General features: G+C 54.4%; 3 long non-coding RNA genes across 3 annotated transcripts; all 3 read right to left on the bottom strand.

Annotated features, from left to right (window-relative positions):
* Positions 1 to 4594: 4594 nt before the first annotated feature.
* On the bottom strand, positions 4595 to 6406 carry LOC136305190 (uncharacterized). The gene is made up of 2 exons (XR_010725133.1): positions 5393 to 6406; positions 4595 to 4848 (listed from the first exon to the last, which is right to left on the bottom strand). It is a non-coding gene; the product is annotated as an uncharacterized lncRNA (long non-coding RNA).
* A 346-nt stretch (positions 6407 to 6752) lies between these two features.
* On the bottom strand, positions 6753 to 9476 carry LOC136305191 (uncharacterized). The gene is made up of 5 exons (XR_010725134.1): positions 9413 to 9476; positions 8227 to 8882; positions 8013 to 8122; positions 7207 to 7387; positions 6753 to 6871 (listed from the first exon to the last, which is right to left on the bottom strand). It is a non-coding gene; the product is annotated as an uncharacterized lncRNA (long non-coding RNA).
* A 6-nt stretch (positions 9477 to 9482) lies between these two features.
* On the bottom strand, positions 9483 to 12294 carry LOC136305189 (uncharacterized). Its single transcript, XR_010725132.1, has 4 exons — positions 12030 to 12294; positions 11104 to 11500; positions 9815 to 9919; positions 9483 to 9518 (listed from the first exon to the last, which is right to left on the bottom strand). It is a non-coding gene; the product is annotated as an uncharacterized lncRNA (long non-coding RNA).
* Positions 12295 to 12516: the final 222 nt, after the last annotated feature.

Raw genomic sequence — 12516 nt, 5'->3', positions numbered from 1 at the left:
GAATTCCCTGCTCAGTTCCCGCTGCAATAACCTCACAGTGCCTCACGGAGCACGGATATTCCCACGCAGAGCTGCTGCTTGAATGCCAGACGTGTCAGGAACCAGCAGAGCTTCCAAGGAAGCTCAGCAGGATGGGGACAGGATAGGTTTCTATTCCATAGATTTGGTTAATTATAACCCTCACCCCCTGGGGGTCACCTGTCAGATTTCCCTGGAATTCAGCCACCCCCTGAGCTCGGGCTCCAGGTGATGTTTCAGAGCAGGAGAAGGCACTGGCCGGCCTGTGCTGAGGCAGCCCCTGTGCCCTCGGGAGGACACAGCTCCCTGCAGGAGCTCAGCTCCTTTCCGAGCCCCAGCAGTGGCCTCTGCAAGTGCCTTTCCCTCAGGCAAGGGACGCCCATCCCTGCCTTCAGCACACCTCCAGTGGGACCCACCTGCAAAAGCTTTCCATCACTGCTGCACTCCGGCTGGCTCCCTGGAAAAGTCCAGACTTCATCCAAACGAAACTCCATCCCACTCAAACCTTTGATTTTGAGGCATCTCCGAGGGCCGTTGCTCCGGATTTAATTTCTGTGAGGGAGGAGCGCCTTGGCTTTAATGCTGCCGACGGGTGATGTCCTCAGGCTGAAAGGGAGGGGATTTGGGGTGGCCAGGACATCCCTGGCAACTGTGTGGGAGCTCCGGGAGGTGGGAATTGCTGTCTGAGCCCCTCTGCAGACAGCCCGAGCCGCCGTTCCCGGGCAATGCCAGCTGTTCCCTGGGGAGCTCTTGGGCTGTGGGTGCCTCTGTCCGGGCTGCAGCATCTCCCCGTGCCCGGCGGGAGCAGCCCCTGGCCGAGGAGCCGCGGCAGCCCCGGGGCCGTGTCCGTGCCAGCCCCGAGCCCGGCCCCGGGCCCTGCGTTTGGCCGCCGCTGCCACGGGCGGGGCCCCGCAGGCACAGCTCCTCCCTGCACATCATCCCAGGGCTGCTGGCCCCGCTGGGGCTGCCGGCCTCCTTCCTCCCTGCGCCTCCGGGCACCCGGGACACCTGCAGGAAACCCCGAGGGACACTGCAGGCGGCACGGGGGGGCACCAAGGCCTCCGGCCAGAAAAGCAGCCCCGGCCTCAGCAGCTGCCATCATTTTGGCCCGGCAACACTCACCTGCAGGAAACGCCCCTGTGTGGGTGGGACCGGCCCTGCCTCTCTGCAGAGCTTTGGCCGTGGAAGAAGGGAAGCCTCAGGACTTGTCCTGCTCCTTTCCGCCCGGAAAGAGACTTTGTGTGAGTACTTTTACGGCAGCTGCTGGGTAAATCCTGGAAAGGACAGGAAATCAGCGTCACTGGAAGAGCTTTGTGCTGTCGTGAGCTGCCAGCCACTTCTGCCCTCGAGCCATTCCAGGGGCTGGTGTGTGAAGCAGCTTTGGCAGAGAAGGCGGCACTGCACTTACCTTAGTGGGGCCAAGCGTTGCCATCCTATGGAGGTCCATCCCCATAATGCAGAGATTGGTTCAGCTGCTTGGAGCAGAGTCCGGGTAATGCCAAGGTGCTGAGTTCGATTCTCAAACGGTCCGTCCGCTTGAGAGTCAGATTTTAGGATCCCTCTCAGCCTCAGTATATCCTGTGACCTGGAAATAAGAGGAAAATTCTCGGCTGAGTTTTAATAAAACAGCTTTTGCCATTGCAGGGTGTGAGCTGCACTCGGCGATTTTCGGCCGCGACGAGCCCCACGAGCCTTCCGCCCTTCCTTGCCGCCATCTTGGTTGCGTCTGAGGCCACTTCCGGTCCCGCCGGCATCTTTTTTGCGGCTCGACATAGGCCCCGGCAGGTGTTTACACAGACGCCTGACTAAATCCACGAATTTAAAAGCAAACGCGGCGCGGCTGAGCACACGGTCGGTGTCCCCACACCTGGAGACGCCGCGGAAAATTGCGCCCGGGCGGCGCCGTAGTCGGGGTTTTTGTGCAGGCATCTGGGGTAAACGCCTACAGGGTCCTTAATTTTTCCCGCCCTTTTGGCCGCCCTTTTTCGAAGGTCGGGCGCCTCGCGCCTGGGCGCCATTTTGTGAGGGGCGTCGCGTGACTTCCGCTTTTCATTGCCGCCATCTTTGTTGTGGCTGAGGCCACTTCCGTCCCGGCCGCCATGTTCTTTGCGGCTCGGCATAGGCCCCCGGCAGGTGTTTACACAGACGCCTGACTAAATCCACGAATTCGAACGCAATCGCGGCGCGACTCAGCACACGGCCCGTGTCGGCACACCTGGAAACGCCGCGGAAAATTGCGTCCCGGCGGCGCCGTAGTCGGGGTTTCGTGCAGGCGTCTGGCTAAACGCCTATACGGTCCTTATTTTTTCCCGCCCTTTTGGCCGCCCATTTTGGAAGGGCAGCCGCCTCCCGCCTCGGCGCCATTTTGTGAGGGGCGTCGCGTGACTTCCGCTTCTGCTTGCCGCCATCTTTGTTGCGGCTGAGGCTACTTCCGTCCCGGCCGCCATGTTCTTTGCGGCTCGGCATAGGCCCCCGGCAGGTGTTTACACAGACGCCTGACTAAATCCACGAATCCGAACGCGGACGCGGCGCGACTGAGCACACGGCCGGTGTCCGCACATCTGGAAACGCCGCGGAAAATTGCGCCCGGGCGGCGCCGTAGTCGGGGTTTTTGTGCAGGCATCTGACTAAACGCCTATAGGGTCCTTATTTTTCCCCGCCCTTTTGGCCGCCTTTTTTAGAAGGTCAGGCGCCTCGCTTCTTGCCGCCATCTTGGTAGTGGAACCCACTAAAATGCCCCCTCGGCTCCTCCCACAAGCGCCTGACTCAATGGACTGCCGCCCGCGGCGCCGCTGCGCCCCCATCCCGTGTCCGCACAACCGCAAACGCCGCGGAAAATCGCGCCCGGACGGCTCCGGGGTCCGGGTGGCGCGCGCAGGCAGCCGGCTGCCACGCGCCCGGGCTCCTTGCCTTTTTCCCTCCCTTTCGGCCCCGAGCTGCGGGCGGGCGGGCGGCAGCGCCGCCCCCGAGCTCACAGTGCGGGGCTGCCACGCGCGTCGGGGACGGGCGGGGGGGACAGCTGCACTACCGCTCTTTGCCCACACGGTGGCAGCATTGCCGCACAGATCAGGCGGGACGGGCACGGGGGACAGCTGCACTACCGCTCTTTGCCCACAGGGTGGCAGCATTGCCGCACAGATCAGGCGGGACGGGCGGGGGGGGGACAGCTGCACTACCGCTCTTTGCCCACAGGGTGGCAGCATTGCCGCACGGCTCCCCATAAATCCTCCCAAAAAATCCCCCCAAAAATCCTCCAAAAAATCCCCCAAATATCCTCCTAAAAATCCCCAAAAACTTCCCCAAAATCCCCCCCAAAATTCCCCAAAATTTCCTCCCAAAAATCCACCACAAAATCCACGAAATCCCCACAAAAATCTCCTCAAAAATCCTCCCAAATATTCCTGCAAAATTCCCCAAATATCCAGAAAAATCCTCTCAAAAATCCCCAAAAATCGCCCCAAAAATCCCCGAAAATATCCTCCCAAAAATCCCCCCCAAAATCCCCCAAAAATCCCCCCCAAAATTCTCCAAACATGCTGCAAAATATCATCCAAAAATTAAAAAAAAATCCCCCCCCCAAATTCCCCCTAAATCCCCCAAGAATCCCCCCAAAATCCTCCCTAAAAATCCACAGAAAGATCCTCGAAAAACACCCCCCGGGAATCCCCAAAAATATCCCCAAATTCGCCCCAAAAATCCAATCAAAATCCCCCAAAAATCCTCCCCAAAAAATTCCTAAAAATCCCCCTAAAAATCTCCCCTAAAATTCCCCAAAATTCCCCCCCAAAACACCTCCAAAAATCCCCCCCAAAAATCCTCCAAAAAATCCCGCCAGGTTCCCCCAAAAATCCTCCCAAAAACCTCCCAAAATTACACCAAAAATGCCCCGAAAAATCCCCCCAAAATCCTGCCAAAACTCCCCCAAAAATCCCCGACAAATCCCCCTAAAATCCATAAAAATCCCCCCAAAAATCCCCAAAAAAATCCTCCCAAAATTCCTGCAAAATTCCCCAAATATCCACAAAAAATCATCCCAAAAATTGCCCCTAAAATCATCAAAAAATCTCGCAAAATTCCCCAAAAATCCTCCCAAAAATCCCGCAAAACCCCCCCAACATCTCCCCAAAAAAGCCTCCAAAAATCCACAAATATACCTCCACACTCCCACAAACTCCCCCCAAAAATCCCCAAAGAAATTCCCCTATAATCCAGAAAAATGCCCCCAAATCCTGTCGTTTTCTTCAATCCGTGTTTATTTGGTCACATTTGAAATGATGGTTCAAACCAGACGAATTCCTTCCCCTAACACATCACAAACACAGGTCATTAGAATTCAAGGAGCCTGGTTTCCTAAGGGGTCCAATTCCCATCTCCATTCCAATCCCATTGGCGTATTTTCTCTTTCTCCCTGTCTGCTGTATGTCTGCTGGGGGGGCCGGGGGGTCGTGGGGGCTTTATTTGGTGGGGTTTTTCCGTTCGCTTCCCCTAAGCCCACCCCAAAATTCAACACAAGCAGCTCTGCCCTCGGCAAGGCAGGAAAGAACCAGCCCCGTGTGTCCAAGGAACAGCAATCAGGCCGGCATTCAGCTTTTAATGGCATTCATGGAACTGAAAACCCAGCGAATTGAACTTGACAAAGAGATGAATCCAGGCAATTAAACAAACACTTGGCAAGTTTTCCTGGGAATTCCCAAAACTCTGCGGACACGGTGCTGAACAATTCCTCATTTACTAACGTGAATTGGGTCCCTTTCCTTGGAAATGTGCCCCACCACGTCCAAAACTTCCAGTTCGGATGGAAAATTGGCACTGGCTAGAAACGTTCCCTTCCTAAAATCAGAGAGAGGAAAACCATCAAATAAAAGGAAGGAATAACACCTACATCCCAGCTTGCCTGAAGACAAGCTCAGCAATTTCTAACGTGGAAAACTTTCCCGACAGCCAGGAAACCGGTGGGGTTCGTGGAACGACGATTTCAAATCTGCTGCCTCTGCTCTGATTTTCAAGGGAAGGGAGAATTAAAAAGGTCAAGCCACTCCTATCCCATAGGAATGGACCGAATAATCCCTCTATTTTGTGGGAGTAACAATGCAAAGAAACTCCAATCGCACTTGGATTTGACACCGGAAACCCTCAGCAGAGTTGGCAAGTTTCAGTGGAACAAAAGAGCCACAATTCCTGCAATAACCAAAATTCACCTTGGCAAAAAGAGGAGGAGGAGGAGGAGGAGGAGGAGGAGGATGAGGAGGAGGAGACCAGGAACACACTCCGGCTGACAGCAAGGATTTCTTGGAAAAGGCAGGAAATCAAAGGGACAGTCTGTGTCCAGTTCTGGCCAGGTAATTATCCAGGAGTCAGAGAGAAAAGTGGGAACCTTGGACTGGGATGAGGCCTTCCAGGGGCTTCACTTCCTACTGGCTCTCTCCTCTTTTTGCCAACTCCCTGCAAGAGGAAAAACAACAGGAGTCAAGTTCAAACACGGACAGGATGTGCTGGCTTCAGGCAGACTGCAGTGCACCTCGCAGGAATCACTGAAAGGCATGAAAGGAACCAAGGGAAATTAAAGAAGAGCTGCCACCTCCAAGGGCTCTCCAAGGCAGGCTCAGAACCCTTACCAACGATTGGCTTTAATACAACAACTCACACAGAGTCACCAACACCACACGGACACAGCACCGTTCTTTTGGAGTGGAGTTCTAGAGAAATGCGGAAGAATGGAAAAGCCTTCCTAAACCCGGAAACTCCTTGAAGAGATAGACAGGGCACAGCTGCTGACAGAGCCTTGGGATTCAGGGGGAAAACCCCAAGTTTTCAGTCTTTAGCATCTTCCACTCTGCCATCGTTGACAGCAAACACGGCTTCAGCCTCAGGGAGACGCGGAGAACTCCGTGATTTTGCAGATCCTGCTCTCACCTCTCGCCCCATATTTTTCCTTTCTTCCAAAACGATGACAACAAGAAAAGTCAACTATTGCAGTTTTGCTTGCTTGATGTGTTTTTTGGTTTTACTTACACGTGACTTTCAGATCCCCATCCACACTCAGAATCATTCAAACCTTCGAGCACAGAGCCTCCAGGCACCGCTTATTTCTTCTGAGATTTGATTCAAGAAGACCATTTTTCAGAACCTGACATGAGATTGGCAACTAAGTTTCATTTTACAGCTCTTCCCCTTTTTAAACTGTGTTTCCTCAAAGCTTCCCAATTGTGCTAAGCTTAGAATTCACCCCAAGGAAGACCTGAAAAATGCCTTGTCATTTCCTTTCCTCCTCCCTCAAGCTCCATCAGACTGGCAGAAGGCATTAGTACTGTTTCCAGAGCAGTTGGCCTCACTTGTACTGTTGGTCTGTAACGGCTGCAACAAAATACGCCCTCCTGGAAGCAGTTCAGCACTTACTGATCACTTCTTTGTTTTGGCACTTCCCAGCCAGGGCCTGCGGGGCCTCCTGCAGATGCAGGTCTTCGCTGACAAGGCTCCACTTGTGCAGCAGCAGCAGGAGCAGGAGCAGCAGGAGCAGCAGCAGGAGCAGCAGGAGCAGCAGCAGGAGCAGCAGCAGGATCAGCAGGATCAGCAGGAGCAGCAGGAGCAGCAGGAGCAGCAGGAGCAGCAGGAGCAGCAGCAGGAGCAGCAGGAGCAGCAGCAGGAGCAGCAGCAGGAGCAGCAGGATCAGCAGGAGCAGCAGGAGCAGCAGGAGCAGGAGCAGCAGGAGCAGCAGGAGCAGCAGCTCCCTGCTGGAGAGGACGCTGTCGTTCACCTCATCCCCCTAAAAGCCTCAGCAGCAACAGCACGGTGTTCCTGCACAGAGCTGAGGGGGCCGAAGAACTCGGTCAGCCTGGCCAGATCTACGTTAGTCCTGCCAAGAGGAAACACAAGTGCCACGTGTTTTCCTGCGTGCTAATTAATGAGTACAGTTTCTAAGCCTTACTGTGGCAAGGGCCAGAAATGAAGGACCTAGGACTTGACAGCAGCTGTGCATCACACTTTACTTTCTTTCCCCATGTCTTCAAACACCTAAATCCTCCTGTCAGAGAAATCTCGTCCAAATTCACTACTCGACACGCAAACTGAAGGCGAAAAAAGCCATTCATCAACCAGAGACAAAGAAATCCTCCTGGCCTTAATAAAGGTCAAACTGGACAGAGGATGAAATGCAAACTGACCAAAACAAAAAACAAAACAAAGACTTACCCAATATGTTTGATGAAGGGGGCCAAAACATACAGAAACTCATTTACAAGCTGAATAGGGAGGAGGGATTGATTCTTGTTTTGTCTCTTCTCCTGGGATTGATTCTTGTTTTGTCTCTTTTCTTAGCCACAGAGTATGGAGTAAGGAAGTCATCTGACTGATCCCCTTGCTTTTCAGAAACCTGAGAAACAAAACAAAACAAAACGAAATTAACAAGCCCAACGAAACCAACCAACCAACAAGAAAACAAAACAGAGAACCACTTTGGGAAGGCAGATCCTCGCCGGCAGCTGGTCCATCACCTACACAGGGGACCCTATTCCAGGGCACTTTTGGGGCACCTGCCTGAGCCTGTCAGGGCGCTCTGCGCAGAAGAGATTTCTGCCGGATGCAAACGTACCTGAGGGAGAGGCAAGGGGGGAGGAATGTTCTAGACAGCTCAAAGCCATTGCTGTGCCACTTCCCGTGCGGCAGGTCCCGTGACAGGACGGGATCTGAGGCTGTTTGAAACTCAAAAGGTAGAGACACCGATTCCAGGTGCCAGTTGGCTTTCTCAGTTTTTCCAGCAAGTGTTTTCCAAACCACGAAGCCCCCCCAGCATCATCCCCCTCCTATCACAACCTGAAAGCATCTCGATTCTGTTTTCGAAACCCCAAGGGACACCTCAGAGTTCAGCGAGTTCTGCCCGTCCGGCCCTCGGTGCCCCCGCCTCCCTGCCTGTCACCCTTGTTTTCATACTCACTCACACAGTTATTCTACCGTGGGCAGCAAAATTGTTCCCGTTTCTCCTGTACTTCTCTGCTCACCTTTGCTCTCAGCTGTGCGGGACCCACGGGAGGAGGCCGTGATCCCGGATCAGCTCACAGGCAGCTTTGCTGGCACGGGCAGCGCTTTGGAATATCTCCAGAATACCGCTCTGAAACAGAAAATAGGACCTGTTCTTCTACGGTCAAGATCGAACGATCGAACTCAGAATTAGCAATCGGACCAGCATCTGATCAGCTTCAAGGTGACACGAACACCAGCTGCTCTCAGCGACTCCAGGGAAGGAAAGACGCTCTCCGTTCAAAGCTACTCTCACGAGGAGTCTTCAGGCAGCGAGAGGATTTTGTTCTTTTGTCCAAGGCTTCGATACCCGAACCGCTCAGGGCGGACGCTGCCGAAGCCGAGAGCTCCCGGCACGTGAGCTTCCCTCCCGCTGAAGCGCAGTTCAGGTAACAAACGTGCTGCCTGTGGATGGAGACCCCCGAAAGAGAAAAGGCCCTGACAGCAGGCACAAAGGCACGGTGCCCACGTGAGGCTCCGTGATGGCAGCAACCTGTTCCAGTTTCAGGGGACAAGGCTGCGACCGGTTTGGACACAAGCAATTATCTCCCCCTCCACACGGACACAAAATCAACAAGGAACAGGTTTTCAAGAAGGCAAAGGCAGAGTCAGCTGCTCCTTTTTGCTTTGGCCTTGAGATCTCAAAGCCATGCAGACTTCTGTACTTTGGGGTTTTTTGGTGCTTTCTTTCCAAATTCTTACCTGGGAGCGAGCCCTCATCACACAAGAGACTGTTGAAAAGGAGAGAATGACCTGGAAAATCCTCTGGCAGTCATAAAGCCCACAGCAACGTTTGCCACGAAGCCCTTCCCCAGGACATCTGAGGATCCACTCGCAGGCTCTGCTTTGTACTGGAAGGCACAGAAATACCATCATCAGACATTTAGACGTTGCCAAAGAATACCTGCTCCTAAGAGCACAAAACTCTGGTTCCCTGGGAGTTCCAGCTCAGGCCTGACCACAGCTTCTTCTGGACTTCTCCATTTCCATTCCTATCGAATTTCATCCCTAACATCCATCAGGAACAGTCAGGCTGCAGCCCAAACATGCAGTGCAAATGGAATCGTAGAGGATGCGGTTCCCAAGACACTTCAGTGCGACTCTAACATTACTAATCGAAACTCAGAGATGAATGTCAGCTCGCTGGGGCAGAACATTCTGTTTGTCGTGCTCGCAGAGCAATACGCAGCGCAAGTCGTTGCGCCTTAGCACTAAAAACCAACGCAGTCCCCACAGACATGGCAGTTCTAACCCCAAGAGGAAACAAAAGAAAGATGCCTCTAATTAACCACCCACGGGAGAATGAGAGTTCATTGTATTTTTATGGCTTTTTTCTATACATTTCTCAAGAATTCCTGGATCGAGAAAGCGGGACTCTTACCTCCAAATCAATACTGAAGAAAAGCTGGAAAAAACTGGTACTTTCCTCAGGTCCGAGTACTGATGTGACAGAAGGAATCTGTCTCCCTTGAGGTACATGTGCTCCTCTGTGAAGAGAAAAAGGTGGGGCATCGTGGAGGAGGACAACCTTCCCAATCCACAAGCACGGACAATAATGAATGGAAGCTGTACTGTGCAGTGTTCCAAGCTGGGAGAACAGCGCAGGAACTGCAGAAGGCCTTTGCTCTGAGGCTCAGCGTGTTGCTGGCCACCCCTCCCCTTCTCTTCCCCAGAATGAAAAGCTCAGTCAAGAGTGTCTGAGCACAAAGCAGGTGGGGAGATCACCATTCCCCAGGGCTCTGCTTTTCACCCCAGCAGTGACACACGCAGGAAGTTCCAGTACCTGGCTTCAGGATCTGCTGTGCCACACGAGCAGGGTCAGGGAGAAGGTGAACCTGAGGTGTGGCCGCCTGATTCCATTCTGCACCGCATCCCAGAGACACAGCAACTGCAAGAGCCCAGGGAGAAAAGCCTGAACTACAGCCCAGATGAACACAACAGGAGCATGGATACATGAACCAGCTTCTGGGACATTTCATAGGCCAGGCAGGTCAAATATCAGTTCTCTCAGGATTTCCGTTCCTACAAGCAAAATTCCCAAGAATTTCTAAAACACATTTCCCACTTTCTCTGTCCATGGATTGTAACAGGTGGCAACACAAAGCAGTAGAGGAGAAACAAGGGAGAGAGGATGGAAATCTTCTTTTAGCTGTCTCACCACGTGCATGCAGGTGGATGAGCGAGGCAACACCTCTCCCAGACACGTCCATGAGCTACAAGCTCTCACCTGCCAAACTGGCAACCGAGCTGAGCCTTACCTGGCTCATCTCTCAAAAGCAAGCCCCTTCCAGATGGGGTCATAAGGAAGCCAGCCGCTCTCATGTTGGAATCATGGCTGCTTAGGGCAGCTACTGTAAGACCCAGGGCGAGGAAACGGCCTCCTGTGATCCCAGGGCAAATCAGGCCAAATATTGGGAAGTCTGATGGTGGGAGGGCTGTCCAGCCCTGGCACAGCTGCCCAGGGCAGTGGTGGAGGCCCCGTCTCTGGAGGGATCAAAAGCTATGCGGACGTGGCACCTGGGGACATGGGACAGGGTGGCACCGGGGGAATGGTTGGCACTGCCATCTCAGAGGGCTCCTCCGACCTGAAGGTTGCCTGGCAAGCCCAGGATGCCAGGAGCCAGCAGCCATTTCTCTTGGATTTCCTGCCTACAGGCATTTTAAGCCTGCTTGGCTTCACAGGTGGTTTTATGCCAAGGGCATTGCCATCATTTCTGATCTTAATTCAAGGTTTGGAAAGCTGATTTTTATGAGAACTGGTCCATTTCTTTTGATAAGCCTTAACTTGAGAGTTTCTCTGCGCACCAAAATCAGGGGGTGAACCCAACGTGGCCCCTAAGGGCCGTGAGATCCCAGCTATCCAAGGCCCAATTCTCTTGGGATTGGTTTCTTGAACCTTTTCAGGGTTCATTTAGCGAACTTAAGGGTTTGGTATAATTTCATGATGAAAACAACCAGAAACCTGTGAAAAAGAAACTGAACGAAAGCCGGCTAAAAGCATCCCCTGCTGATGACTCATTAAAACAACTCGTTCAAAAGGAGGCAGGATTGATTCAATCCTCACCAACCCACCTGGCTAAGGTCAGAGTTCTCTGCCCACCGAGGACACAGCATGCAGCAGGGACCTTTCTCCCGCTCTCCAGCACAGGCTGCCTCCCTCCACGGGCAGGGAACTGCAGCCACTCAGGGAACACCGACTTAGTCCTGGGCTGGCAACAGGAGAGGCACAAGGAATATTGTGAAGTCATTCCGATCTCAGCACTGTCCACGCCTGGGAGAAAGTGCTTCCCACACCATTCTTGGAATTGTCTTGTCTGTCCCTTCCAGCTTCGGAAGGTTTTCTGTGGGAGCTGGGATTCTCGGTGCGCTTCAGGAGCCGCAGGTGCCTAAAGCATTCCCCGGGGAACGTGCAGCTTCCCTTGTGCCTTTCAGTTCTTTATCCCAAACAGTCTCCCCAGTGCTCTACAACCTAGAAAGAAAAAAGCCAAAAGAAGGAAAACCAATTCGTTCTGACACGACGGAGGCTTGCTTATACCAACACACTTCCAGGCAAAAAACCATTTCTGCCACTCTAACAAATCGACTTGATCTACTGCCTCAACTCGACGGTAAACTATTTAAACATTGCTTTGAAGGTAAACTATTTAAACATTGTTTCAAGAATTCCAGGCTTGGAAATCTCAGCCAGTGCTCAGCTTGGCTACTTCAAGGACATCCCCACCCAGGGCACCCAGCGCTCCCGGTCCCAAACACCACATTCGCTACAAAGCCCATGAAAACCTTGCACGCACAGACGGCACAAGGTTGCTGCGCGTCCTCTCCGGCGGCGGCAGCGGCTCCCGGGGACGTGACCAGCAGAGCCCGCTCCCAGCTGGCTCAGCCCGGACTCGGTGCAGCCCTCAGCCAGAGCTGCGGGGAGCTGACACCGTCCCCGGGAAGCCCTGCCCGGACAACCGGGGCGTCCTCCCCGCCGCCCCCGCCGAAAGCCCCGCGCTTACCTCCGCCGCGCTGAGCTTTGAGTCAGAGAGCAGCCGCCTCCTGCTGCCGGCTGCGGGACGGGCACGGCTCGGGCCGGCTCGGCCGACTTCTTCTGCCCTAAGGCTTTTGTATTTCCCTCCATTTCCCCGGGCCGGAGGGCCGCGGGGGTGGCGTGTGGGCGCGGCGGAGAGCGGCGGGAACGTGCGGAGCGAGACGGGCGGCCGGCACGGCGGGCGCGGCGGGACCTCGGCAGAGAGAGGCGCCGCCGCCGCTGCCTGCCGGCGCGGGCCCGGCTCCCGCCCGCCCGCCCGCGGCGCCGCCGCCGAGCCCACAGCCCGTGGCCGCGCACCCGGACACGCCGCGGAAAATCGCGGCCGGGCGGCGCCGTGGTCACGGCAGGGCGAAGGCAGCCGGGCAGGCGCCCCCTCCCACCCCGTCCTTGCCGTTTTCCCGCTCTTTTTGCCGCCGTCTTTGGAAGGTCAAGCGCGTCGCGCCGAGCCGCCAGCT

This window comes from Chamaea fasciata, unplaced genomic scaffold (assembly GCF_029207755.1).
Source record: "Chamaea fasciata isolate MVZ Bird 193981 ecotype frontalis unplaced genomic scaffold, bChaFas1.0.hap1 SCAF_304, whole genome shotgun sequence".
NCBI classification, from domain to species: domain Eukaryota; kingdom Metazoa; phylum Chordata; class Aves; order Passeriformes; family Sylviidae; genus Chamaea; species Chamaea fasciata.
The sequence above is the reverse complement of the archived record's forward strand: the minus strand, read 5'-3'. Positions and strand labels throughout refer to the sequence as shown.